The sequence below is a fragment of the Heptranchias perlo genome, chromosome 13 (assembly GCF_035084215.1).
Source record: "Heptranchias perlo isolate sHepPer1 chromosome 13, sHepPer1.hap1, whole genome shotgun sequence".
Classification (NCBI taxonomy): Eukaryota; Metazoa; Chordata; class Chondrichthyes; order Hexanchiformes; family Hexanchidae; genus Heptranchias; species Heptranchias perlo.
In genome coordinates this window covers 60,427,699-60,454,017 of record NC_090337.1, presented here as the reverse complement: position 1 = coordinate 60,454,017, position 26,319 = coordinate 60,427,699, and the positions used below count along the sequence as shown (strand labels likewise).

General features: G+C 47.1%; 1 long non-coding RNA gene and 1 pseudogene across 1 annotated transcript in view; one reads left to right on the top strand and one right to left on the bottom strand.

Moving 5' to 3' along the window:
* LOC137331643 (uncharacterized) overlaps positions 1-5,635 on the top strand; it is a 37,899-nt gene extending 32,264 nt beyond the window's left edge. The window contains exon 2 of the long non-coding RNA XR_010965530.1: positions 3,174-5,635. This is a non-coding gene — a long non-coding RNA (uncharacterized lncRNA). The remainder of the gene's footprint in view (positions 1-3,173) is intronic.
* A 3,457-nt stretch (positions 5,636-9,092) lies between these two features.
* LOC137331156 (alpha-1,4-N-acetylglucosaminyltransferase-like) overlaps positions 9,093-26,319 on the bottom strand; it is a 66,023-nt pseudogene continuing 48,796 nt past the window's right edge.

Below are 26,319 nucleotides of genomic sequence, written 5' to 3'. Positions count from 1 at the left end.
TCTCAGACTCTCCTCCCGCTCTCGGACTCTCCTTTCACACTGCGCTCACCTCTTGGACTCTCCTCCCACTCTCGGACTATCCTTTTACACTGCACTCACCTCTCGGACTCTCCTCCCGCTCTCGGACTCTTCTTTTTACAGGAGGTGCCTGGATTGCCACGTGTGTGCAGCTGATGTCACCCTGTACCTGTGGGAAGCCTTCCAGATACGCAAATCCCAGTGCCCGTTCATTCTGGCTATTGTCATCACAGGGGGAGTTTATGTTTCTCCCAGCCCTGGCAAGCAATTCATCAGCCGCCTGCCTTATGCATTTACATACAGCCGACTGCGAGACCCTTGCTATGTCTCCACTCGCGGCCCGGAAGGGACCGGAGGAAAAGAAATTGAGGGCGGTGGTGACTTTCACAACCACCGGTAATGCGTGGCCACCAGGTCCAGCAGGCAGCAAGTCATCTTCTAGGAGGCTACAGATGTCTGTGACCACCTGACATGACAATCTCAGCCTTAGGAAGTACTGCTCCTCTGACAGGTCAAGATTGCTCAGCCTCTGTCTGTAGACCCTGTTAGGTGGGTAGTGCCTCCTGCGAGCTCGAGCCCTGTGTTGCTCCCTTCTCTGCTGGCCACCTGCAGCTCCCTCCACAGCACGACCTTGCTGCTGTTGATCCTCATTCTCCTCCTCTTCCGAAGTCCAATTAAAAGCTGCCATGGTGCCCACCCATCATGAGCTTCTCTATCTGAACTGCTCAAAACTCGCCAAATGATTCTCTCAAATCAGGTTCTCTCAACAAACCATGTCCCAGAGGGAACGGAGAAAGCAGCTGTGAGCACTGAACCTTTATTCAGAACTGGCCTCCTGACCTTTAACCACCCGATAAAGTGCCGTGCAATCTCACCCCCATTTCACTGTCGGGAAACCCGTGCAGCAGCCGTTAATTCCAAATTGGGCTCCCAATAGCATTAAAGGAGCCTGATTTACCAATGTTAATGACCATCCCGCCTCTCCACAGTGAGATACTTGAACATTACGATTTCCGCCATCATAAAAATGACAGTGGGCGCGTCCATATGTACACTGACAACACCTAGCTCTATCTCTTCACCACCTCCCTCAACCCCTCCACTGCCTGTGTGCTGTCAGACTGTTTGTCTGACATCCAGTCTTGGATGAGCCACAATTTCCTCCAGTCAAACGTTGGGAAGAGAAAAGCATCATCATTGGTCCATGCCACAAACTATATATTCTTGCCATCCATTCCACCCCCCTCCACGGCCACTGTCTCAAATTAAATCAGACTGTTCCGCACCGTCTGATTCAGCACCGAGCTCCATCCATCTCCATCTCAAAGACCTCCTACTTCTCCCATCTCCGCCCCTGACTTAGCCCATCTGTTGCTCAAACTCTCATCCATGCCTTTGTCATCTCCCAGACGTGGCTAATGCAATACTCTATTGGTCAACCTCCCACACCCTCTCTAAACCTCAGCTCATCCATAGCTCAGATGCACGTATCCTATTCCACACCAAGTCCTAAATTTTCCCCAGCAGAGGAAGAGGTATTAGAGATAAGAGGCAGCTGAAGCTCCCTCAGCGTTGGTGATGGCAAGGCTGGTGTTCCAGTGGAGAAGGGTGACAACATTAATCTTTCAGACCCGCATCTTCCACAAAGAAATTTCACCTTCTGTGAATCTCAGAACGTTGGCAACTCTGATGAATTGTTTCATGTGCAGATCAATATTCTCAATGTACCATCACTTAAGAACATAAGAACATAAGAAATAGGAGCAGGAGTAGGCCATATGGCCCCTCAAGCATGCTCTACCATTCAATAAGGTCATGGCTGATCTTCAAACTCAACTCCACTTTCCTGCCCTATCCCCATATCCCTTGATTCCCTTCGTGCTCAACAATCTACCAATCTCAGTCTTGAATATACTCAACAACTGAGCATCCACAGCCCTCCGGGGTAGAAAATTCCAAAGATTCACAACCCTCTGAATGAAGACATTTTTCCTCATCTCATTCCTAAATGTCTGACCCCTTATCTTGAGACTATGACCCCTAGGTCTAGACTCTCCAGCCACGGAAACAGCCTCTCAGCATCTACCGTGTCAAGCCCTTTAAGGATTTTACACATTTCAATGAGATCACCTCTCATTCTTCTAAACTCCAGAGAATATAAGCTCATTCACTCAATCTCTCCTCATAGGAGAACACTCTCATCCCAGGAATCAATCTAGTGAACCTTTGTTGCACTGCCTCTTGGGAAGGAGATTAAAACTGTACGCAGCACTCCATGTGTGGTCTCAACAAAGCCCTGTACAATTACAGCAAGACTTCCTTACTCTTGTACTCCAAACCTCTTGCAATAAAGGCCAACATACCATTTGCCTTCATTATTTCATGCTGTACCTGCATGTTAACTTTCTGTGATTCATGTACATAGACACCCAAATCCCTCTGACTACCAACATTTCTTAGTCTCTCACCCTTTAAAAAAATTCTGCTTTTCTATTCTTCCTACCAAAGTGGATAATTTCACTTTTCCCCACATTATACTCAATCCCCATCTTCTCGCCCACTCACTTAACCTGTCCATATCCCTTTGCAGTCTCTTTGCATCCTCCTCACAGCTCACTGTTCCACCTAGCTTTGTATTGTCAGTTAACTTGGATACGTTACACTCGGTCCCCTCATCTAAGTCATTGATATGTATTGTAAACAGCTGAGGTCCAAGCACTGATCCTTGCGGCACGCCACAAGTTACAACCTGCCAACGCGAAAATGACCCATTCCTTCCTGCTCTTTCTTTTCTGCCCATTAATCAATCCTCTATCCACGCTATTATATAACCCCCCACCCCATGAACCCTAATCTTATGTAACTATCTCTTGTGTGGCACCTTATCAAATGCCTTTTGAAAATCGAAATATACTACATCCATTGGTTCCCCCTTATCTACCCTGCTAGATACACCCTCAAAAAATTCTATTAGATTTGTCAAACACGATTTCCCTTTCATAAAACCGTGTTAATTCTGCCTATCATATTATGATTTTCTAATTGCCCTGTAACTATATCCTTAATAATAAATTCTGGCATTTTCCCTACTACAGATGCCAGGCTATCTGGCCTATGGTTCCCTGTTTTCTCTTTCCCTTTCTTCTCTCCTCCAGGTCCATCATAAAAAGACCAAGAGCTCCTGCCTTGAGAGGATCGATAGTCCTCAGAGGAACTAACACCTGCTGAGGATGAACCATCACAGGAAACAAGCGTTTCAGGCACCAGTGCAGATACCAGAACCTCGTTTGGACCTCTTAGTCAGGTAGATGGGACGGCACTTGGTTACTCCCATGGCACAAATGAGCAAGAGCAGATATTGGTGGCAAGGACAGCTGATGAGATTATGTGCCGGAGGGTTCCATCCACTCCAAGCTCTGCTGAACAGGACAGACACGTAGAACCCCTGGGGCCAGCACCGAAAAGAAGAAAGCTGGAGGCACAGCTGCAACAGTGTGAGATATCGGCAGGCCTGCCAGGCACATTGTCCACAGGCCCAGAGAGAATGGAAGAGTCTCGCATATGTGGGGTGATGTCGCTTGGTTTTTCAACACTGCAATCCACCATGGAGCGTGAGGTGATCACTATGGAAATTGTAGCAGGGCAATCACATGAGTCAATGTTGTCAGTCGTTGTGGCCTTCATGCAGGCTCAGACGGCGGCTCCGCAGTCTCTGTCTTGTGAATATCTCTCCTGGTCTTGATAAGATTGTAACCAGACTTGATCGGGGCTTCCAATGGCATCACTGATGTCCTCCACTTTGCTCTCACGCAGACCGGGAGGACTGATGTCCTGCTGCCCCACGGGAGTTAGAATGACGGAACTGGAGAAGCAAGTACAGACCTTTCTCAGAATGTCTGCACATCTTGTCCATTGCCATCCTCTCAACCAATACCCAAAATGGTGCCACCACTCCAACTGGCCCACACTGGCCCTGAGCAAGTGCAGGAGGAGCAGTCAGTGGCAGGGTCCTCACAGGCTCAAAAGATCAGAGCTTGTCAGCCATGAACACCTCATGAGACTGAGAAAGGTGTACAGCAGCCTTCCACCATCTCTGCTGAAGCCACAGTGGCAGCACGACATAGAAGTGTCAGGCATAAAATGAGACAGACTCTCCAGATCACATAGGGTTAACAGAAGGGTGTCCAGTTTTTGTTTGGATCCTTTAATTTGTTGAGCACATTAAACCTTTGTAATTCAGACCACTCCCATGTGTCCCATGATTGAATACAAATGTCACAGTCAGGTATTTATGTAATGGGTGTGGAAGGTGGAGATGTGTTTTGAATCTCACAAGTTGGGGGATTTTGGACCAGTGCAATGAGGGTCACAGAACAACTTGTGCAAGGGGGTATGGTTGCTAGGGTGACAATGGTCCAGTAGACATTTGTCTAACTGAAACTACGTGCTATTAAAGCAACCCTTGCGTCACAGGCAATATGTTCTGCTGGCCGTGCGTTCGGGCCCCCATCTTCTCCATTATCATTGTTCTTCTCATCCGATGAGGAGTCACAAATGCCATCTTGATCCTGAACCTACAGACCCCTTGTCTGCGCTATGTTGTGTAGGACGCAGCATGAAACAATGAACTGCGACACCCTGGCTGGCGAAAAATTTAGAGAACCTCCAGACCTGTCAAGGCATCTGAACCTTAACTTCAGCCTTCCTATGGCTTGCTCGATAATGCTTCACATGGTGATTTGTCTGGCGTTGTACCTCTCCTGCAGTTGACTGGTGGGGATCCTCATAGGTGTCATGGGCCACAGTTGAAGAGGGTAACCATTGTCCCCAAGCAGCCATCCTGTCAGCTTGGTCCCAGGTAGAAACATTGTGGGGATAGTCGACTGCCACAGCATGGTGGCATCATGGCAAGATCCAGGGAATCATACACAGACCTGCATGAACCTATTTCGTTGGTTGCAGACAAGCTGAACATTGATGAAGTGGAAGCCCTTGGGGTTCACGAACCCTCCTGACTATTCGGGGGGTGCTCTGATTGCCACGTGTGTGCAATCTATGGCACCCTGCACCTGCGATCACCTACCCTGTCATCCGAAGCCTCCTAAAGATCTGCTCCTCCGAGAGGTCACGGAAACTGAGCTTCTGCCTGTAAACCATGTTGGGTTTTTCTTGCCTATGTACAATAAGCCTAGTACGGCGTGTTTGCCAAGCATCCACTCTTGGGGGTAGAGGTAATTGGTTTTACTGAAAGGGAACTGGTGAACCTGTAAATGGGGAAGAAATCAGAGGAACAGCCTCACACATTTCCTGTGGTCAGAAGTAACAGAAAGGAGAGGTCAACACATGTTAAAGGTCAGTCAGTTGGGATGATTTGCTGAATGAAAGGCATGAAAGACCTTGGCATTCTATTGTAAAACCAGCGCTGCCCAAGCCCATGAAAAGTTGGTCTATTTCAATGTAAGATGGGCTAAACGTGAGTGCATTTCGTCCACTGACCAGGACTGTGTAGTTTATTATTTATTTTATTCACGACTAGAGGGTTGAAGTTAAGTAAAGTAAGTGAGTTTTCATTAAATCTCCCATACTGTACCAAATAAATGTTTTCATATTTACGCTTGCCATGCCTTCCTTCTCAAATATTTTAAGATGATTGCCCATCTGCGGGATGTAGGAACAGCAGAACTTGTTAGTTTAAACAAATTCAATCAGGCTCTTTTTCATTTAGAGTTTGGGTGTGGTTAATAAAATAACTATACAATCTCTGTTCAGCATCTGTCAGGATGGATTCGTTCAATCTTTCTGATGAGAATAGGATAAATCAGCCCATCGAGCCTGTTCCGTCATTCAATTAGATCATGCCTACTCTGTATATTAACTCCATCTACCCGCCTTAGTTCCTTAACCCTTAATACCCTTGCCGAACATCGATCTGTCAATCTCAGCTTTGAAATTTTCAATTGACCCCGAGCCTCAACAGCCTTTTGGGGCGAGAGCTCCAGATTTCCACTACCCTTTGTGTGAAGAAATGCTTCCTGACATCAGCCCTGAACGGACGAGAACTAATTTTACGGTTATGCCCCCTTGTTCTGGACTCATCCACGAGAGGAAATTGTTTCCCTCTATTCACCGTATCAAATCCTTGAACCATCTTAAACACCTCAATTAGATCACCCCTTAATCTTCTAAACTCAAGGGGCTACAAGCCTAGTCTATGCAACAGCACCTCTTAATTTAACCTTTTTAGCCCCGGTATCATTCTGGTGAATTTGCGCTGTACCCTCTGAAAGGCCAATATATCCTTCCTGAAGTGCGGTGCCCAGTGAGGTCTAATCAGAGCTGTATATAAATGTAACATAACTTCCACCCCTTGAAGGGATTCGCAAAATTTCACATGTTCCCCCCACCCCGAAGATTTATCGGAGTTATTAAAGAAACCCTGGTGTGACTGTTTTAAAAATTCAGGATCTTTCAAAATGGCTGCGGTCAGACTCATGGCCTAAAAAGCCTGCAGCATTCTCTAACAACTTGGCAGGCTTCGTGACTCAGACAGGTTTCCTTGCACAATGCAGTTGCATTCAAGCCCTGAGGCAAGCCATCAACATGGCCGGCCTACACATCAAAATTCGAGCAGGAAGTGATCGCAGGACAAAAGGTGAACCATCAAGGTACATTCGGAACAATGGTAAAGCAGTTATGGAACAGATCGATACAGGAACCAGCCATTATGTAAATAGGCCAGAAATTAGGTCCTTTGTCTTAAAGCAGTTATGGAACTCAGCAATACAGGAATTGGCCATTAATGTAAATGGGCAAGAGATGAGGTCCTTTGTCTTACATTTCGTGCTTAAATCAAACAATGAAGCAAGCTGATGAGGTATGAAAAAAAACCTGTTACCAAGAGGGTATAACTGGGGGCCTCCCAGTATCTCTCGCTCTCTCTTCTCTCTTCGCCTGGTGGCCGGAGTCCTGCTGCTTGCTAGCAACCAAGAAGGAAGGCCATCCAGTAAACCTCGCAAACACATGTCGACGGCAGCAGCAGGAGGCCAGGCCTTTTCATCTGTTTCACCGGTGAGCATTAATTTTCTGGCCGCCACAAGACAAATCTAGCGAGGTATAAGGGTGGGGATTAAAGGGATATTGCTAAAATTGTGATTTTAGAATTTTCCCTCGATGTGTCCGTTTCTTCCACCCCTGATAAGTGTAAGACTGTATTACATCCATAGCGATTTCTTTCTTTTTATCTTCTGTATTATACTGTTTACCTTGTAGTTTTAGTTTTCTTATTAATAAACATTGGTTTTCCTTGTACCAATCCACTGGTCTGTTCGTCTGTCTTTGTTACCACTCGATAAGTCCTCAGCTCAGAATCAGGAAGGGGTAAGCGATTCGCAACCGCACTGCGGGCAGGGCAGCTCAGGAAAACATAACTGGCTGACCTATAATAAGCCCGAGAAACAGTAAAAAAAAACCTTTACACCCTTTATATTCCCACTCCCTTGATAAAAAGGCCGACATTCCATTAGCCTTTTAAATTATTTTTTGTACCTGTCCTCCAGCTTTTAGTGATTTCTGTACTTGGACCCCTAAATCTCTCTGCTCCTCCACACTTCCTAGCTTCTTGCCATTTAGAAAATAAATAAAATCAGCTGTTGCTGATGTCTAGAGTCTGGTTGATCAGGTCTCTTGTCCTGTGATGTATTTTCATTCATACCATGTATGTGATGAAAAGAATCACTGTATATTTCATGTATTCTTCAATTTATACTGAGTTACCTGTTAGCTTATGTTGACCACACTTCTATGCTCCTCTAACAACATCAAACCTTTTTCTCCGAAGTGCATTATTTGGCTAAATTTATTTTCTAACCAATCTCCTTTGAATTGGTCTGACTGATCTGACTTCTCCTGAAATCTCCTGTTATCACCTTCTTCTGTTTTGCTTTCCAAATAGTCTCTCTTGAGGTCAGCTGATGGTGGCCGGATTTACTCCAAGATCAAATAGGTCAAACTAATCTTAGAGTGTCAAACACATCTGAAGGCTGGAGTTCTAACTAAATTAACGTAGAGCCTTATTTATTTAAGCTCATCCAAACAAGGCAGGAAGGCAAGATGACATTCAATGCAGAGAATGAGAAGTGATGCCTTTTTCAAGTAAAACGATGAGAAGCAGTGTAAACTAAATGGTACAAATTTAAAGTGGGTGCAGAAATAGAGAGACCTGGGGATTCACACACACAAATCTTTGAAGATGGAAGGACAAGTTGATAAAGCAGTTAAAAAAGTGTACGGAACCATTGGCTTTATAAATAGAGGCACAGAGTACAAAAGCAAGGATGTTATGCTAAACCTTTATAAACCACTGGTTAGACCTCAGCTAGTATTGTGTCCACACTTCAGAAAGGACATCAAGGCATTGGAGAGGCTGCAGAGGAGATTTACTACGATGGTACCAGGGATGAGGAGTTTCAGTTTTGTGGAGAGACGAGAGAAGCTGGGATTGTTCCACTTAGAGCAGAGAAGGTAAAGGGGAGGTTTAATAGAGGTGTTCAAAATAATGAGGGGTTTTGAAGGAATAGATAGAGAGAAACTGTTTTCACTGGTAGGAGGGTCGGTAACCAGAGGACACAGATTCAAAATGATTCATAAAGAAAACAGACAGATTCAAGATGATTCATAAAGAAAACAGAGTGGGGATGATCGAAAAGTCTTTACTCAGTGAGTTGTTATGATCTGGAATACATTGCCTGAAAAGGTGGTGGGAGCTGATTCAACAGTAACTTTCAAAAGGGATTTGGGTCTCTATTTAAAAAGTAAAAATTTACAGGGCTTTAACCATTTTCTGATCTCCACCCTTATCACTTGACAGGTCATTCAATGTCTTTTCCTGTGTCTGTGGTTGTTGTGTGTTTTTTTATTTTTTTCCGCTTGTTGGGATTGTCGGATAAACCTTGCTCTTAATACAAGTTCAAAGACCAGGAAACACTGAGACTTCTGATTAATATCTTTTATTGATCAAAACATGGATACAACCAATGGCATACGGAGACCATGAGATTGGTCCAGACTCATCGGGTATCGTAAACGTGTCGCCTTGATTACTCACACTAGTCTAAGCAAGACTGGATCCTGTGGCTGTATTTTTATAGGGTTAATTACATCTCCCTAACTTGATGCTATTACATCAGTGAGTCCTATTTACACCTAATAAATACGTGAGTACATTTACCTAACACGTCACTACGTCAAATGACATTCCTATGTTCTTCCCTCAAACATGCCTGCACAATACCAACAATCCCTGTTTATTACTCTTTCTAGACGAATAACCATGGCTGTCAAACATGACCTTCGCTCTCTTATCTCTTCTTGATGTATTCCTTGGTGAGCTCTATTCATGCCTTACAGTCCCATCTGAGACCCAGTCTATCTGGCACCATCCATGTTCGTTAACGTTCCTTTCTCATCTCTTCCCACAGTCTGGTGTTGAGTCCTAACTGTCACAGCACTGAGACTGACCTTTCCTTATTAACCCCAACAACCACGACAGAATTAGTTTCATGTATATACGTCCTTAAATGGCTATTTCAACTAACGTGCCTACTCTGAGATCCCTCCCTTTCCCTTGTTCTGTTCCTTTATAAATGCTGTTCATCGGTAATATTCTTCAGTCTGACCAAGGGTTTATACCTGAAATGTCAATTGATTTGTGTTTTCTTGACAAATGCTGCCTGACCTGCTGAGTATGTGCAGCATTTTCTGTGTTTATTTTGGACTTTGGTCATGTGCGGCATTTTGCTTTTTTGTCTATGACGGACTACATTGGGTGGGGTGTTGAAGGACTGGTTGGAATGTGAACATGAAAACAAGTTACTGTTTTGACCTGTTTTTGGCAAAAATCAAGTACTATGAATCCCCAATCACCGAACCTCAGAGCAGTAAAACTCCAGAATTAATAAATGCTCCCAAATCCCACTCCCTGATGCTCCCGAACGTCTCCACTGTCACCACATCTTCACTTTAATCAACAGCGTGTGTGAAGTGTTGGTGATTTCTTTCTCTCCACTAAGTTGACTATGGGGCAATTTGCCAGCTGCTACAATAACCAGCTGATCTTAATGTCAAGATATGCTCCACTCACCAGCAGCACTTGGGACTGGACAAAAAGAAGGAAAATGCCAGCAAGTGAGCAGAGTGTATCCTGATTGTAAGAGCAGTTGGTTACGAAACCAGATATTGGAATGAATGACTTATAGATTACTATTGCACTCAATCATCTTATACTAAAATAAGGTTGTATTTATTTCCTATTTTATGTTATTAATAATTTTACTTTTTAGCATAACATTTTAAAATTATCTTTGTACTCATAAATATAAGGGAATCGGAGACTCTGAACTATTTCTAGATTGAATTAAATTTCTGTATGTAGTTGGACAATACGCCTGAAAAAGATATTCCATTAATGATCCACTTCCAGGAATTACTTTCCGTTTCTTATTAGAATTCATATAGTTCCAGACATGTGCTCCGTATCTACCTGAGGAGAAGCTCTCTATATGCTCCTCCTTCCATGGAACATAGTAATTTTCCCAGCTTGGATATGAGAATTGATAGAACCACCTTCCGATCCATAAAGAGATGGCATTGCATTCTTTTCCAGTGAAGTCGGCCAGGTTATTCGACTGGCACCACCGCTTCAGAAAATAGGTTATCCTTGTTGACCCCAAATGTGTCCAATATAATGGGCCACAAAATCTTCCATGCAGTTCCACAAAAAGGATGACTTTCATAAAATCCCATTGCTCCATTACTGGCACCGTCTGTACGTTCTCCACAGGTAAAATTGGAAAATAGCAAAGGCTTCTTTGATAAAATGTTGCTGTCCAGGTAGATGGCACCTTATTTCCATAGCAGTGCTAACCTGCAGCCATCAGCACGTGGATCCAAAATCTTTCCAAATCTGGATTTACCTGTGATATAATGAACAGAGTAAAATACAATCTACAATGGTCATTTTCACCATATTTAAAGTTATTTCTTCTCAAGTATTTGTGACTCCTCCTTAATCTAAAGACCAATCCTCTGCCAAGAAACCCAGTTTGCAGGGCTCCAGGTATCTCCAATGCCGCTCTATAACCAGGGTTTCAATTGATTTGTTCCCCAATGGTCTCCCACTGCAGAATTATGGGTATGAATCTGTGCCTTTCCGATACATGGCACAACAGGTGATAACTAAAATGATTTGAAGGAATAACAAACCAATGAAGAAAACCAGAAATATTCAAAGCAGAAGATTTTTTTAAACTTCAAAGATAGTGCATTTTCTGCAATATGGAAAAGGTAACACTGGGATTTATGTTACCAATTGGCCTCTTGCCAAATCTTTAAACTTGTTTCACACCAAAAAGGAGACTTAAGCAGACCAAGTCTCATGTAAAGTGAAACTTTGTGCATGTCATGATTGGAATAGCAAGCAACAAGGCTAAGAACTTCCCTTTAACTACAATATAAAACACCAGAGGCCACAGAGGATACCCACTGTGCTCATCTGTTTATTGTGAAAGGTGGTAAATAACACAATGTCACATCATTACTTCAGGCTGAAATTATTAGAGGGTGCTGGCTGTGCCATTTCAGATTTCCAACTCTTTCACCTTCCCAGTACCCCATCTCCTTCCTATCAGCCCCGCATTCCAATCAGTACAAATACTTCATCCCCTACGAACTATCCACTCCGCCCCGTATCCTCCCCTCCCACTTGATTTGATGTTATTCACTTCACCCTTAATCTTCTATTTACTGCCACCCCATTGCGACTCACTCCAACAGGGTAGGTGCGAGAGGGTCCCTCATCCTCAACCTGTTTATTTCCTCTCTTCCATTCCTTGTAACCTACTTTTCTATTTGTGTCCCTCAAAGAAGATTTGTTTGCTTTCAAAATTAAACTTGTTTTTTTTAAAGAAATAGATGTATCAAATTAACATGAGGAAAGATTTTTAGCCAGTTCGTCGCAAGCCCAACAAGAGGGGGGGGCATTTCTTGGTTTAGTTTTAGGGAATGAAGCTGGGCAGGTGGAAGGAGTATCAGTGGGAGACAATTTTGGTGGTAGTGATCATAATTCAGTTAGATTTAGCATAGTTATGGAAAAGGGCAGAGATAGAACAGGAGAAATTCTAAATTGAGGAAAGGCCAATTTTACTCAGCTGAGAAGTGATTTAGCAAAAGTGGACTGGAAACAGCTGCTTGAAGGTAAATCAGTGTCAGAGCAGTGGGAGGCATTCAAGGGGGCGATTCAAAGGGTTCAGAGTAAATATGTTCCCACAAAGACAAAGGGTGGGACTGCCAAATCTAGAGGCCCTGGATGACAAGGAGCACACAGATAGGATAAGACAAAAAAGGCAAGCTTATATCAGACACCAAGGGCTTGATTTTACCACCCGCTATGGGGTGCGTTCTCGGCGGGGGGACCCCAAAAATCGGGGAATCCCGGAGCGGGACCGGATCCCGTCTTGAACCCGCCCACTTCCGGGTTCCCCACGGACGTGCCGGCGTGCGCGCGCAGACCCCGCAGGTGGGAATCCCGCAGGCAATTAAAGCCAGCGGGATGCCACTTGTAAGTATTTATCTTGCTCGTTCAGGTCGTTTACAGGCCTGATTGAGCTGTTTTATTAGGAAGGGAGGGATTTTACCTTGAACTGAGACTGGGGGAAACTGGGGGAAACACTCTCACTTCAAACGGATGTGTTGCAGCCAGCAGCCTGTGGCAGCTGCCAAGGTGCATTCCACAGGTTGGGGGGGGGGAGACCTTTCACCAACGCAGGAGGCCACTCCGTCACACAGGGCAACGCTTGCCCTCCACCACCCTCCTCCTAGCAAGAAGATTCACCGACGTGGAACCACAACCCCGGTGCGAGGACACACTTACCGACCTTGCAGAACCCCTCAGAACTACACCTTCCAGATGGGGGCCGCCTTGACATCCTCGGAGGATGAACAGCATCACCAGCCTCAGCAGCCTCGCAGGCCACGCCATCCGCCTCAGACACGTGGAGCCCCACAACACGGTTCTGTGGCACATCCACCTGCACAGCAGGAGGGAGGGCAACCGCAGAGAGAGATGCGTCGCAGGAGGCACTACCCTCGGCACAGGGTCTACAGACCGAGGCTCAGCTTCCTGGACCTCTCTGAGAAGCAGTGCATACAGAGGCTCAGAGTCACTCGCCAGGTAGTCGCCGACATCTGCAGCGTCCTTAATGAAGAGCTGCTCCCGGATGGACCAAGCAGCATCTTCTTACCCGTCGCCATCAAAGTCACCACTGCCCTCGACTTCTTCGCCTCCGGATCCTTCCAGGGTGCCACCGGGGACATCACCGGGGTCTGTCAGTCGTCTGCACACAAGCGCATAAGGCAGGTTACCGATCGGTTGTTCCACAGGGCCTCGCACTACATCAACTTCACCATGGATGACCGCAGCCAGATGGAGAGGACAGTTGGATTCCATGCCATGGCTGGCTTCCCACGGGTGCAGGGTGTAATCGATTGCACCCACATAGCGATACGGGCACCTCCACATGAGCCAGGACTGTTCATCAACAGGAAGGGGTATCGCTCCATGAACGCCCAGCTCATCTGTGACCACCGACAGAGATTCCTACACGTGTGCGCCAGATACCTTGGCAGCTACCACGATGCCTTCGTCCTCAGGGAGTCCACCGTCCCGCCCCTCTTCCACTCACCCAACACCGGCAACGGCTGGCTCCTCGGCGACAAGGGATATCCCCTGCACACGTGGCTTATGACACCTCTGAGGAACCCCATCACCGAGCCGCAGCGTCGATATAATGACAGCCACATTGCTACCAGGTCTACAATTGAGCAGGCTATCGGGGTGCTCAAGATGCGCTTCAGGAGCCTTGATCGTTCTGGGGGAGCGCTCCAATACGCGCCACTCAGAGTGCGACGAATTATAGTTGTCTGCTGTGCCCTGCACAACATGGCCCAACAGAGAGGGGTGCTGCTGGAGGAGGCCCCATGCACATCCGTCAACCATATTGAGGACGACGATGAGGAGGAGGAGGAGGAGGAGGAGCAAGAGGAGGAGGAACGACCCATGGGCCGAACACCGGCTCACCTGGATGCTCGTCAGGCCAGGGAGGCACTCATATGTCAACGGTTCTCCTAACATCAGACTGTCTGAGGCGTCCAGACCTCATCACGTGCACAGAGGAGCGGCCATACCAGCCCCCTCCACAGAAGAGTGGTGCCATTACTCCTGCACCCACTGTAGTGTGACCCAATGGGTGGGACCAGGTGTTCGTCGTCATGATGAGCCCCACGAAAGGGACCTATTGCACAAGCCGCTCAAGAATGGACAAGAGGTGGCAGTGGTGGTGAGAACAATTGTGTTTATTGTGCACGTGCAGTAAACGACAAGAAATAAAAACATAACAAATTGTCATACACCCTGCTGCATTCCCTTTGTGTTCATAACTCCTTGGCCTTACGTTTGCGGGAACCCCTACGTGGTGCTACCCCTGTGGCTCCAGCAGAGGTAGTGGCAGGTTGCTCTTGTTCGTGCCCTGACCGGGTAGATGCTTTGGGCCGACGCCCCCTGGGTTTCGGTGCCCGTGAGGGCACCTCCACAGACTGCTCCTCCTGCACCTGTGCAGGGGCACACTCGGCCACCTGGAGAGGAGGCACCATTGCGGGTACTGGTTGAGAGGGGGGCAACGGGTGAGACGTGGGGGCACTTTGAGTAGCATCCCCACTTCCATGTCCACGTTCACCATCTTCCCTCTCATGGCCGAGGCCCACATCACCCCTTCCACTCTGCTGGACGGCAGTTTGGATGACCTGTGTGAGACCTTGCAAGGCCACCTCTAATGTATCTGTCAGCCTGTTTATGGCGGCAGAATGTTGCTCACCCTGAATCCGAACAGCCGTTGTCAGGGCCTGGACGGACTCAATGTTGAGCTGTGCGTGACGCTCGAGGGAGGCTAGCCTTTCCTCCACCGCAGACCTTCCCGCACCTACCCGCGACACTATCTCGCCGATACCCTCCTGTACTTGTGCCACCATTGCCCTCATGCAGGAGTTGGACTCCTCCATCACCTGCGCGATTGTGGAGAGTGCCCGTGGCACCTCTTCCATTACCTCGGCAATGTGCTGGTGCCCCTCGACGACTCTCCTTTTGACTGGTGGCCCCCTGGGTTCAGCATCTGGGTCCGGCTGAGCAGAGCCTGGAGAAGAGTGCTCCCACCGACGCGGACCCACCGCGGCTGCCCCTGCCACCAGGGTCTGCTCATGCTCACATGTGCGCGGTGACTCACCATGTGCAATCCCAACTAATTGAGGAGGGGGACCCACCGAGGTGTGTGTATCTGCGCTGGTGGATGCTTGGCTCATATGTGACGATGGACCCTCAGAGACCGGCATGTCCTCTGAGGAATCGCCCTCCACAGACACGGCACTCGCAGACGGCCCTGCAAGAGAACAAAGGGCAATATCAGGCATGTGGACAAATGTGGAGGTGCGGCAGATGCCAAGTGATGCTAAGATCATTCGCGATCATGAGTGCTGAGTGTCAGCTTTCCGTTACCGGACATTTCTGCAGCCCCAGCATCGCCATTCTGCAGCCCCAGCCTCGCCATCCGCCACGGACAGGCAATGCAGCGTGTGGCTGATCTCCAAGGCGTCCAGCTCTGCGTGCGTTAGAACCACCTCGTGTTGCAGGCCCCCTCCGATGCGTTCCCTTTCCCGGCCGTTCTAGCATCTCTTCTCCTGTCAAGGCAAAACACAGATGCGTGATTGAGTGATGATTGCATTGTGAGACGCTTCAAGCATTGGTGTGGGTGGGTTGAGCGTGTGGGAGATGGATGGCAGGATGCGTGTGCCACATGCCCATCCCATCGTATGGGGATTGGGGTGTGTGGTAGTGTTCAAATGGGGACAGGGACGGTGGGTACGTGCAGGCACGTTGAGGATGATAGTTGAGTGGCTGTGGAGATTGATGCGGGAGCACTGTGGTGGCAGTGCAGAAGGGGTTGTGAGGTGTTTGAGGTGATGTGGAAGACGGAGTGTGGGAGAATGCGTTAGTGTACTCACTTTGCCGGACCTAGTGAGATCGTTGAATCTCTTGCGACACTGGATCCATGTTCTTGTGGTGTTGCCCCTGCTGCTAACCTCCGCGGCCACCTCCGCCCATGCCTTCCTGGTGGCGGAGGCAGGGCACTTCCTTCCGTCGCTGGGGAACAACGTCTCCCTCCTCCTCCTTACCCCGTCCAGCAGCAGCTGGAGTGAGTGTTCAGAAAATCGTGGGGCAGCCTTACCCCTGGGGTGCTCCATGGTGTGCTACTTCTTGTTTGCTGCAGGAGGAGCATTGGTGGACTGCCCCTTTAAATAGAGCTCCACCATCACTCAGACGTCACTGCGCATGCGCAGGCCGCCGGCGCGCAGCTGAGAAGCGGAAAACCCGTAACCACAGGTAAATGACTTCAATTATCCTGTGATCGCGCGGGGGACGCACTCATTTCACCGGGCGCGTTACCCACGCGCCCGATAGCCCCCCCGCCGGGAACCCGCAGGCCTGCTAACATCGAGCCCCAAGAGCTGAATACAGCAGAAAACCTAGAGGAGTATGGAAAGTGCAGGGATGAAATTAAAAGGAAAATTAGGAAAGCAAAGAGAGGGCATGAAAAAATACTGGCAAGTAAAATTAATAAAAATGCAAAAAAGCTTTATAAATACATAAAGAGCAAGAGGATAACTAAGGAAAGAGTAGGGCCTATTCGAGACCAAAAAGATAACCTATGTGTGGAGGCAGAAGATGTGGGTATGGTTCTTCATGAATACTTTGCGTTTGTCTTCACAAAAGAGGAGGACGATACAGAGATTGTAGTTAAGGAGCAGGAGTGTGAAATATTGGATGGGATAAACATAGTGAGAGAGGAAGTTTTAAGGGGTTTAACATCTTTGAAAGTTGATAAATTTTAGGCGTCACTACAATGTAAGAGCAGCATCGTGTACCTGTTATATCCCAGTTTTAAGCCAAATTTCGTCGATCGGTTGCACCTAAAGATACTTTTCCCTTCACTGTAATTCCCTGCGCTGGGGAGAGGCTGGTTGCATTCTAGTCCAAGTCGAATCCAACCTAACTGGTTTGACAATGATGGCTGTTCATACTCATTTTCTTCACAATGTGCACTTCAGAGAAGGTTCACTCGACTGATTCCTGGGATCAGGGGGTCACCTTATGAGGAAAGGTTTGACAAGTTGGGCCTGTATACACTGGAGTTTAGAAGAATGAGAGGTGATCTTATTAAAACATATAAGATCCTGAGGGGACAAGAAGGGGTAGATGCTGAGGGGATGTTTCCCCTTGTGGGAGAGACTAGTACTCGGGGCCACAGTTTAAAAATACGGGGTCTCCCATCTAAGGCGGAGATGAGGAGAAATTTTTTCTCTCAGAGGGTCATGAGTCTGTGGAAGTCCCTTCCCCAGAGAGCAGTGGAGGCTGGGTAATTGAATATTTTTTAGGTTGAGTTAGATAGATTCCTGGTTAACAAGGGAGTCAAAGGTTATAGTAGGTCGACGGGAAAGTAGGGTTGAGGTCATAATCAGATCAGCCATGATCTTATCAAATGGCAGAGCAGTTTCGAGGGGCCGAATGGCCTACTCCTGCTCTTAATTCGTCTGTTCATATGTTTGTATGTACAATGGTGAAACTGCTTTACAGAGTGGTCAATATTTATGTTAATGAACTGGGTAAGAACAACTGGTGTCTTGTGCTCCTCAATTTTACCTTTTGATTTTCAAATTCTTGCAAATTGTGATCCCAAAACCAACTATGAATCATATCGATTAAGCAAATCGAAAATTCACCACCACTCATTCATTTACATATGGAAATGTCCACCGTACAGCCCAGAAACAGTAACCAACAAAACCACTTTCACTTCTCAGACAATATTGCTTCCATTCTCATCATTTTCACATTTATATTATATAGATACTGCTGTTTTAAAAAGAAAATTACAGTCAAACAACTCATTAAAAATATTTCTGATATTTGGCTACCTTTTGATACCAGTCCTTCAAAGCAGTGTCTTCAAACAGTTCAGAGACATTCTGTCAGCTTGGTCCCTGGTAGAAACATTGTGGGGATATTCGACTACCACAGTATGATGGCATCATGGCAGCATCCAGGGAATCGTACACAGACCTGCATGAACCTCTTTCATTGGTTGCAGACAAGCTGAACATTGATGGAGTGGAAGCCCTTGGGGTTCACAAACTCTCCTGTCTGTTCGAGGGATGCTCTGATTACCACATGCGTGCAATCTATGGCACCCTGCACCTGCGATCACCTATCCTGTCATCCGGAGCCTCCTAGAAGTCAAGGTAACTGAGCCTCTGCCTGTAAACCATGTTGGGTGGGTATGGCCTTCTGCCAGCACGGGCCCTATGTTGATGCCTGCTCTGCTGCCCACCTGCAGCTCCCTCCTCAGCTCGCTCTTGCTGCTGCTGCTCCTCCTCCTCCTCTTCATCAATCCAGAACACTGCAGCAATGACAATGGACTTCTCCCTCGCCAACTCTAGAGCCTCAAAATCACTATCTGAAGCCAAGTATTTTAACAAGACTCACCCACAAGGAACTAAGGAAGCACCTGTGAGTGCAGAAGCTTTCACAGGAAGCCTCATTTACTTGAAGCTCCCTAATAAACATCCTGCCAATCTTGCCTCCGTTTCCCTGGCGACCTTGCCAACCTGCGGGAAACCTGTGCTCCAGTAGTTAATTTCAATTCAGTCTCCTTGTTGTGTCGTAGGACCCTGATTTAAATATGTTCACGAGCCTCCCATCTCTCCATAGCAGGACACTCATCAGACCCGCTAACAGCCGCCGTAAAAATCGCGGGGACCGTGTCTGTGTCAGGTTGGAGCGGGTTGGCCGATTTCTACATTTTAACCGGGGATGGTTGGAGTCTGTTAATATCGAGGTCGTGATGTGTCTGGATCCAGAGTCAATGTCTGCCCATCTGTGAATAAATGGAGACGTCAAAGTAAATCACTGTCTCTCCCTCATGGCAGAGTGACCAAGGGTTTTAAATACAGTGGGAGATGCCTGATAAAATTGACTTCAAATGACCAGCTGAATCTTTTTTTGTCTAAGTTCACTAAGCCCAGTGTGACGTGTTTGCCAAGAATCCACTCTTGGGGGTAGAGGTAATTGGTTTCACTGAAAGGAAATTAGCAAACTCGTGAATGGGAAGAAATCAGAGGGACAGCCTCACACACTTCCTGTGGTCAGAAGTAACAAGAAGGAGAGGTCAACCCATGTTGAAGATCAGTCAGTTGGGGTGATTTGCTGAATGAAAGGCATGAAAGACCTTGGCATTCTATTGTAAAACCAACGCTGCCCAAGCCCATGTAAAATTGGTCTATTTCAATGCGAAGATGGCCTAAAAGTGAGTGCATTTAGTCCACTGACCAGGACAATGTGGTTTATTATTTATTTTATTCACGAGTAGAGGGTTGAAGTTAAGTAAAGTAAGTGAGTTTTGATCATGACTTTCTTACTGTATGTTCACAAGATACCTATAAAATAAAGCATCTTAATGATTCATATCTGACCTCTGACATTCGTTCTCTGGGCTTTAAAGTTTTCAGAACTCAGTGGTACTAAAAAGGATAGAGAAAAATAAGCAAAGAATGGTCTGTCTCTGTAACAGTTTATTTTAAAGGTGTTGGCCTTTTAAATGCAGTGATTGGAGAGGGGGACGAGTCGGTGCTTTCGGACTGAGATATGTTTTTTACTATTGGCAGATCCCAAAGGCAATTTGAAGTCATAAAAATCTGTTGCTAGGGGAAACAGGCTTTTCAAAGTGGGCTGCTGATGAATTGGAAGCTTCATATCTCTGGTGGACACGTGCAAATTCCCCTCAGAACACCCTAAAGAAGCTGTATCCTCGACCCCTGCACCTCTCGTCCACCAACTCATCTAATCTTTATTTTGTGATCTCCCCGCTGGGCAAATTGGTGCATAATGTGCGTTATCAGACCAGGACTGAAGCAGTAAACCTCTACAAGGGGCCCTGCTAGTGCAGGGATTCCATGATGTTGAGCTTGTGGCACAAGCTGAGTTTGGCACCGTACGCAGGCCGCCAGGTGGGGTCAGTACTGAAAAGGAGAATGCTGGAGTCACAGCAGCAACTGGGTGAAATATCGACAGACCTGCCAGGCACATTGTCCACAGAGCCAGAGAGGATGGGAGAGTCCAACTCTCGCATGTGTGGGGTGATGTCATAGGATTTTTCAACTCTGCAATCCACCATGGAGCGTGTGGTGATCTCTATGGAAATTGTAGCAAGGCACTCACGTGATTCAATGCTGTCAGTCATTGTGGCCTGCATGTAGGCTCAGATAATGGCTCTGCAGCCTCTAGCCGGAAATGTCTCTTCTGGTCTTGATAAGATTGCAGACAGACTAGATTGTGGCTTCCAAGGCATCACTAATCTCCTCCACTATGCTCTCCAGCAGACCGGGAGGACTGATGTACTCCTGCCCCAGGGGAGTGAGAATGGTGGAATGGGCAAGGCAAGTGCAGACCTTTCACAGAATGTCTGCATGTCTCATCCATTGCCACCCCCTCATCCAATACCCAAAATGGTGCCACCATTCCCGCTGGTCCACACTGGCGCTGCACAAGTGCAGGAGGTGCAGTCAGTGGCAGGGTCCTGACGGGCTCCAAAGCCCAGAGGTTGTCGACCACGTACACCTCACGAGACTGAGAAAGGTGCACAGCATCCTTCCACCATCTCTGCTGAAGCCACAGTGGCAGCACTACGTAGAAGTGTCAGGCATAAAAAGAGACAGGCTATACAGATCACATCGGGTTAACATAAGGGTGTCTCATTTTTGTTTTGATCCTTTAATTTGTTGAGCACATTAAACCGTAGTAATTCAGACCACTCCCATGTGTCCCATGATTGAATGCAAATGTCTCAGTCAGGTGTTTATTTTATGCGTCACCTTTTCATTTCATCTCAGCTCTGAAATTTTCAATTGACCCCCAGCCTCAACAGCTTTTTGGGGGAGAGAATTCCAGATTTCCACTACCCTTTGTTTGAAGAAGTGCTTCCTGACATCACCCCTGAACGACCTATCTCTAATTTTATGGTTATGCCCCATTGTTCTGGACTCCCCCACGAGAAGAAATAGTTTCTATCGACACTATCAAATCCTTTAATCACCTAAAACATCTCAATTAGATCACCCCTTAATCTTCTGTACTCAAGGGAATACATGCCTAGTCTCCTCTCCTCATAATTTAACGTTTGAATCCCGGCATCATTGTGCTGAATTTGCGCTGTACCCTCTGAAAGGCCAATATATCCTTCCTGAAGTGCGGTGCCCAGAGTTGAATGCATTAAATGGGGTCTAATCAGAACTTTATATTACGGTAACATAACTTCCACCCCTTTATATTCGCACTCCCTTGATAAAAAGGCCAGCATTCCATTAGCCTTTTTAATTATTTTTTGTACCTGTCCTCTAGCTTTTAGTGATTTCTGTACTTGGACCCTTAAATCTCTCTGCTCCTCCACACTTCCTAACTTCACGCCATTTAGAAAATAAATGAAATGAGCTGTTGCTGATGTCGAGAATCTGGTTGATCACGTTTCTTGTCCTGTGATGTATTTTCATTCATACCATGTATGTGATGAAAAAAATCACTGTATATTTCATGTATTCTTTAATATATACTGAGTTATTTGTGAGGTTATGTTGACCACACTTCTATGCTGCTCTAACAACCTCAAACCTTTTTACTTCACTTTTCTCTGAAGTGCAGTATTTGGCAAAACTTCTCCGAAGTGCAGTATTTGGCAAATTTATTTTCCAATCAATCTCCTTAGAATTGGTCTGATTGAAGTGACTTCTCCTAAAATATCCTGCTTTCACCTTCTCCTGTTTTTCCAAATAGTCTCTCTTGAGGTCAGCTGATGGTGGCCGGTTATATTCCAAGATCAAAAGGGTCAAGCTGATCTTAGGGTGTCAAACACATCTGAAGACTGGAGTTTTAACTGAATTTACCGAGAGGCTTATTTATTTAAGCTCATCCTGAACAAGGCAGGAAAGCAAGATGACATTTTTGTGTTTTTACAGCAGTCTTTTTCAGGGAAACTGGATCAAAGTTAGAAACCACGAAAGACCCTCAAACATCTCGATAAATTTTGAACATTTTTGGATAGATTTTCAACTTGTCATCCAGGCATAAAACTGGTGCTATGGATCTTGCACCCGTTATATTGATTGAGTTCTTCAATGAAATAATGAAGAGAGTTGATGACGGTAGTGCAGTTGATGTGGTGCATATGGCCTTTGATAAAGTGGCACACAGTAGACTTGTTTGCAAAATTGAAGCCCATAGGATTAAAGGGGCAGTGGAAGCATGGATACAAAACGGGCTGTGAGGCAGGAAGCAGAAACTAGGAGTGAACAGTTGTTTTTCGGACTGGAGGGAAGTATCCAGTGGTGTCCCCCAGGGGTCCCTATTAGGGCTACTGATCTTTTTGAGACATGTTAATGGACGTGGTTAAAGAGGGCGTAATTTAAATGTTTGTAGCTGACACAAAGCTTGGAAATGTGTAAACAGTGAGGAGGATGTAGACAGACTGGTGAAATGGGCAGACACATGGCAGATAAAATTTAATGCAGAGAAGTGACAAGTAATGAATTTTCCAAGGAAAAATGACGCGGTGTAGTATAAACTAAGTGGTACAATTTCAAAGTGGGTGCAGATATAGAGAGACCTGGGGTTTCACACACACACAAATCTTTGAAGATGGCAGGACAAGTTGATAAAGCAGTTAAAAAAGCAAACAGGATCCTTGGCTTTATAAATAGAGGCATAGAGTACAAAAGCAAGGGAGTTATGCTAAACCTTTATAAACCACTCGTTAGACCTCAGCTAGAGTATTGTGTCCACACTTTAGAAAGGACATCAAGGCATTTGAAAGCATGTAGAGGAGATTTACTAGAATGGTACCAGGGATGAGGAGTTTCAGTTTTGTGAAGAGACTGGAGAAGTTGGGATTGTTCTCCTTAGAGCAGAGAAGGTTAAGGGGAGACTTAATAGTGGTGTTCAAAATAATGAGGGGTTTTGAAAGAACAGATAGAGAGAAACGGTTTCCACTGGTAGGAGGGTCGGTAACCAGAGGTCACAGATTCAAGATAATTCACACAAAAGCTGGGTGGCAGTTGATAGAAAAGTTTTTACTCAATGAATTGTTGTGATCTGGAATATATTGCCTGAAAAGGTGGTGGGAGCCGATTCAACAGTAACTTTCAAAAGGGATTTGGGTCTCTACTGAAAAGGGAAACATTTACAGGGCTTTAACCATTTTCTGATCTCCACCCTGATCACTTGACAGGTCATTCGATGTCTTTTCCTGTGTCTGTGGTTGTTGTGTGTTTTTTATTTTGTTCCGCTTGTTGGGTTTGTAAGATAAACCTTGCTCTTAGTACAAGTTCAAAGACCAGGAAACACTGAGACGTCTGATTAACATATTTTATTGATCAAAACATGGATACAACCAATGACATACAGAGACCATGAGATTGGTACAGACTCATCGGGTATTGTAAACGTGTCACCTTGACTACTCACACTAGCCTAAGCAAGACAAGGAAAAAGTTCCTAAGTGGCTCCTGTGGCTGTATTTTTATAAATGTAAGGAATCTTACAACACCAGGTTATAGTCCAACAGTTTTATTTGAAAATCACAAGCTTTCGGAGGCTTTCTCCTTCGTCAGGTGAATGTAGGATTCCTTGAAGATTACCGCATATAAAGTCAGAGAACAATGCCTGGAGATAACAGATAATCTTTCCAACTGCCAATTGTCAAGGCAATCAGACAGAGAGACAGTACATACAGGACAACTGAATATACAAATGGTCCGAACCCAAAGACAGAGAGAGAGAGAGAGAAACATCCAAAAGGAAGAGAAAGAGAAAAAATGAACTGTTGCATTAAAAACTGATAACTCTTTTTTCGCTGGTGGGGTTACGTGTAGCGTGTAATTGTAGCAGTTGGAAAGGTTATCTGTAATCACCAGGCATTGTCCTTACATTTGTCCACCCCAGTCCATCACCGGCATCTCCACATCACGGGCTTGATTTTACCACCCGCTATCGGTTGCGTTCTCGGCGGGGGGGCCCCGAAAATCGGGGAATCCCGGCGCGGGACCGGAGCCCGCCTCGATCCCGCCCACTTCCGGGTTCCCCACGGACGCGCCGGTGTGAGCGCGCAGCCCCCGCTGGTGGGAATCCCGCAGGCAATTAAAGCCAGCGGGATGCCACTTGACAGTATTTATTTAGCTATTTCAGGTCATTAACTGGCCTGATTGAGCTGTTTTATTAGGAAGGGTGGGATTTTACCTTGAACTGAGACTGGGGGAAACACTCGAACTTCAAACGGACGTGTTGCAGCCAGCAGCCTGTGGCAGCTGCCAAGGTGCATTCCACAGGTGGGGGTGGGGGGAGACCCTTCACCAACGCAGGAGGCCACTCCGTCACACAGGGCAACGCTTGCCCTCCACCACCCTCCTCCAGGCAAGAAGATTCACCGACGTGGAACCGCAACCCCTGTGCGAGGACACACTTACCGACCTTGCAGAACACCTCAGACCTACACCTTCCAGATGGGGGCCGCCTTGACCTCCTCGGAGGATGAACAGCATCACCAGCCTCAGCAGCCTCGCAGGCCACGCCATCCGCCTCAGACACGTGGAGCCCCACAACACGGTGCTGTCGCACATTCACCTGCACAGCAGGAGGGAGGGCAACCGCAGAGAGAGATGCGTCGCAGGAGGCACTACCCTCCGCACAGGGTCTACAAAGCGAGGCTCAGCTTCCTGGACCTCTCTGAGGAGCAGTGCATACGGAGGCTCAGAGTCAGTCGCCAGGTAGTCGCCGACATCTGCAGCGTCCTTAATGACGAGCTGCTCCCGGATGGACCAAGCAGCATCTCCTTACCCGTCGCCGTCAAAGTCACCACTGCCCTCAACTTCTTCGCCTCCGGATCCTTCCAGGGTGCCACCGGGGATATCACCGGGGTCTGTCAGTCGTCGGCACGCAAGTGCATAAGACAGGTTACCGATGGGTTGTTCCGCAGGGCCTCGCACTACATCAACTTCACCATGGATGACCGCAGCCAGATGGAGAGGGCGGTTGGATTCCATGCTGAGGCTGGCTTCCCACGGGTGCAGGGTGTAATCGATTGCACCCACATAGCAATACGGGCACCTCCACATGAGCCAGGACTGTTCATCAACAGGAAGAGGTATCACTGCATGAACGCCCAGCTCATCTGTGACCACCGACAGAGATTCCTACACGTGTGCGCCAGATACCTTGGCAGCTGCCACGATGCCTTCGTCCTCAGGGAGTCCACCGTCCCGCCCCTCTTCCACTCACCCAACACCGGCAACGGCTGGCTCCTCGGCGACAAGGGATATCCCCTGCACACGTGGCTTATGACACCTCTGAGGAACCCCATCACCGAGCCGCAGCGTCGATATAATGACAGCCACATTGCTACCAGGGCAGCAATTGAGCAGGCTATAGGGCTGCTCAAGATGCGCTTCAGGTTCTGGGGGAGCGCTCCAATACACGCCACTCAGAGTGGGACGGATTATAGTTGTCTGCTGTGCCCTGCACAACATGGCACAACAGAGAGGGTTGCCGCTGGAGGAGGCCCCATGCACATCCGCCACCCATATTGAGGACGACGATGAGGAGGAGAAGGAGGAGGAGGAGCAAGAGGAGGAGGAAGGACCCATGGGCCGAACACCGGCTCACCTGGATGCTCGTCAGGCCAGGGAGGCACTCATATGTCAACGGTTCTCCTAACATCAGACTGTCTGAGGCGTCCAGACCTCATCACGTGCACAGAGGAGCGGCCATACCAGCCCCCTCCACAGAAGAGTGGTGCCATTACTCCTGCACCCACTGTCGTGTGACCCAATGGGTGGGACCAGGTGTTCGTCGTCATGATGAGCCCCACGAAAGGGACCTATTGCACAAGCCGCTCAAGAATGGACAAGAGGTGGCAGTAGTGGTGAGAACAATTGTGTTTATTGTGTATGTGCAGTAAATGACTATAAATAAAAACATAACAAATTGTCATACACCCTGGTGCATTCCCTTTGTGTTCATAACACCTTGGCCTTACGTTTGCGGGAACCCCTACATGGTGCTACCCCTGTGGCTCCAGCAGAGGTAGTGGCAGGTTGCTCTTG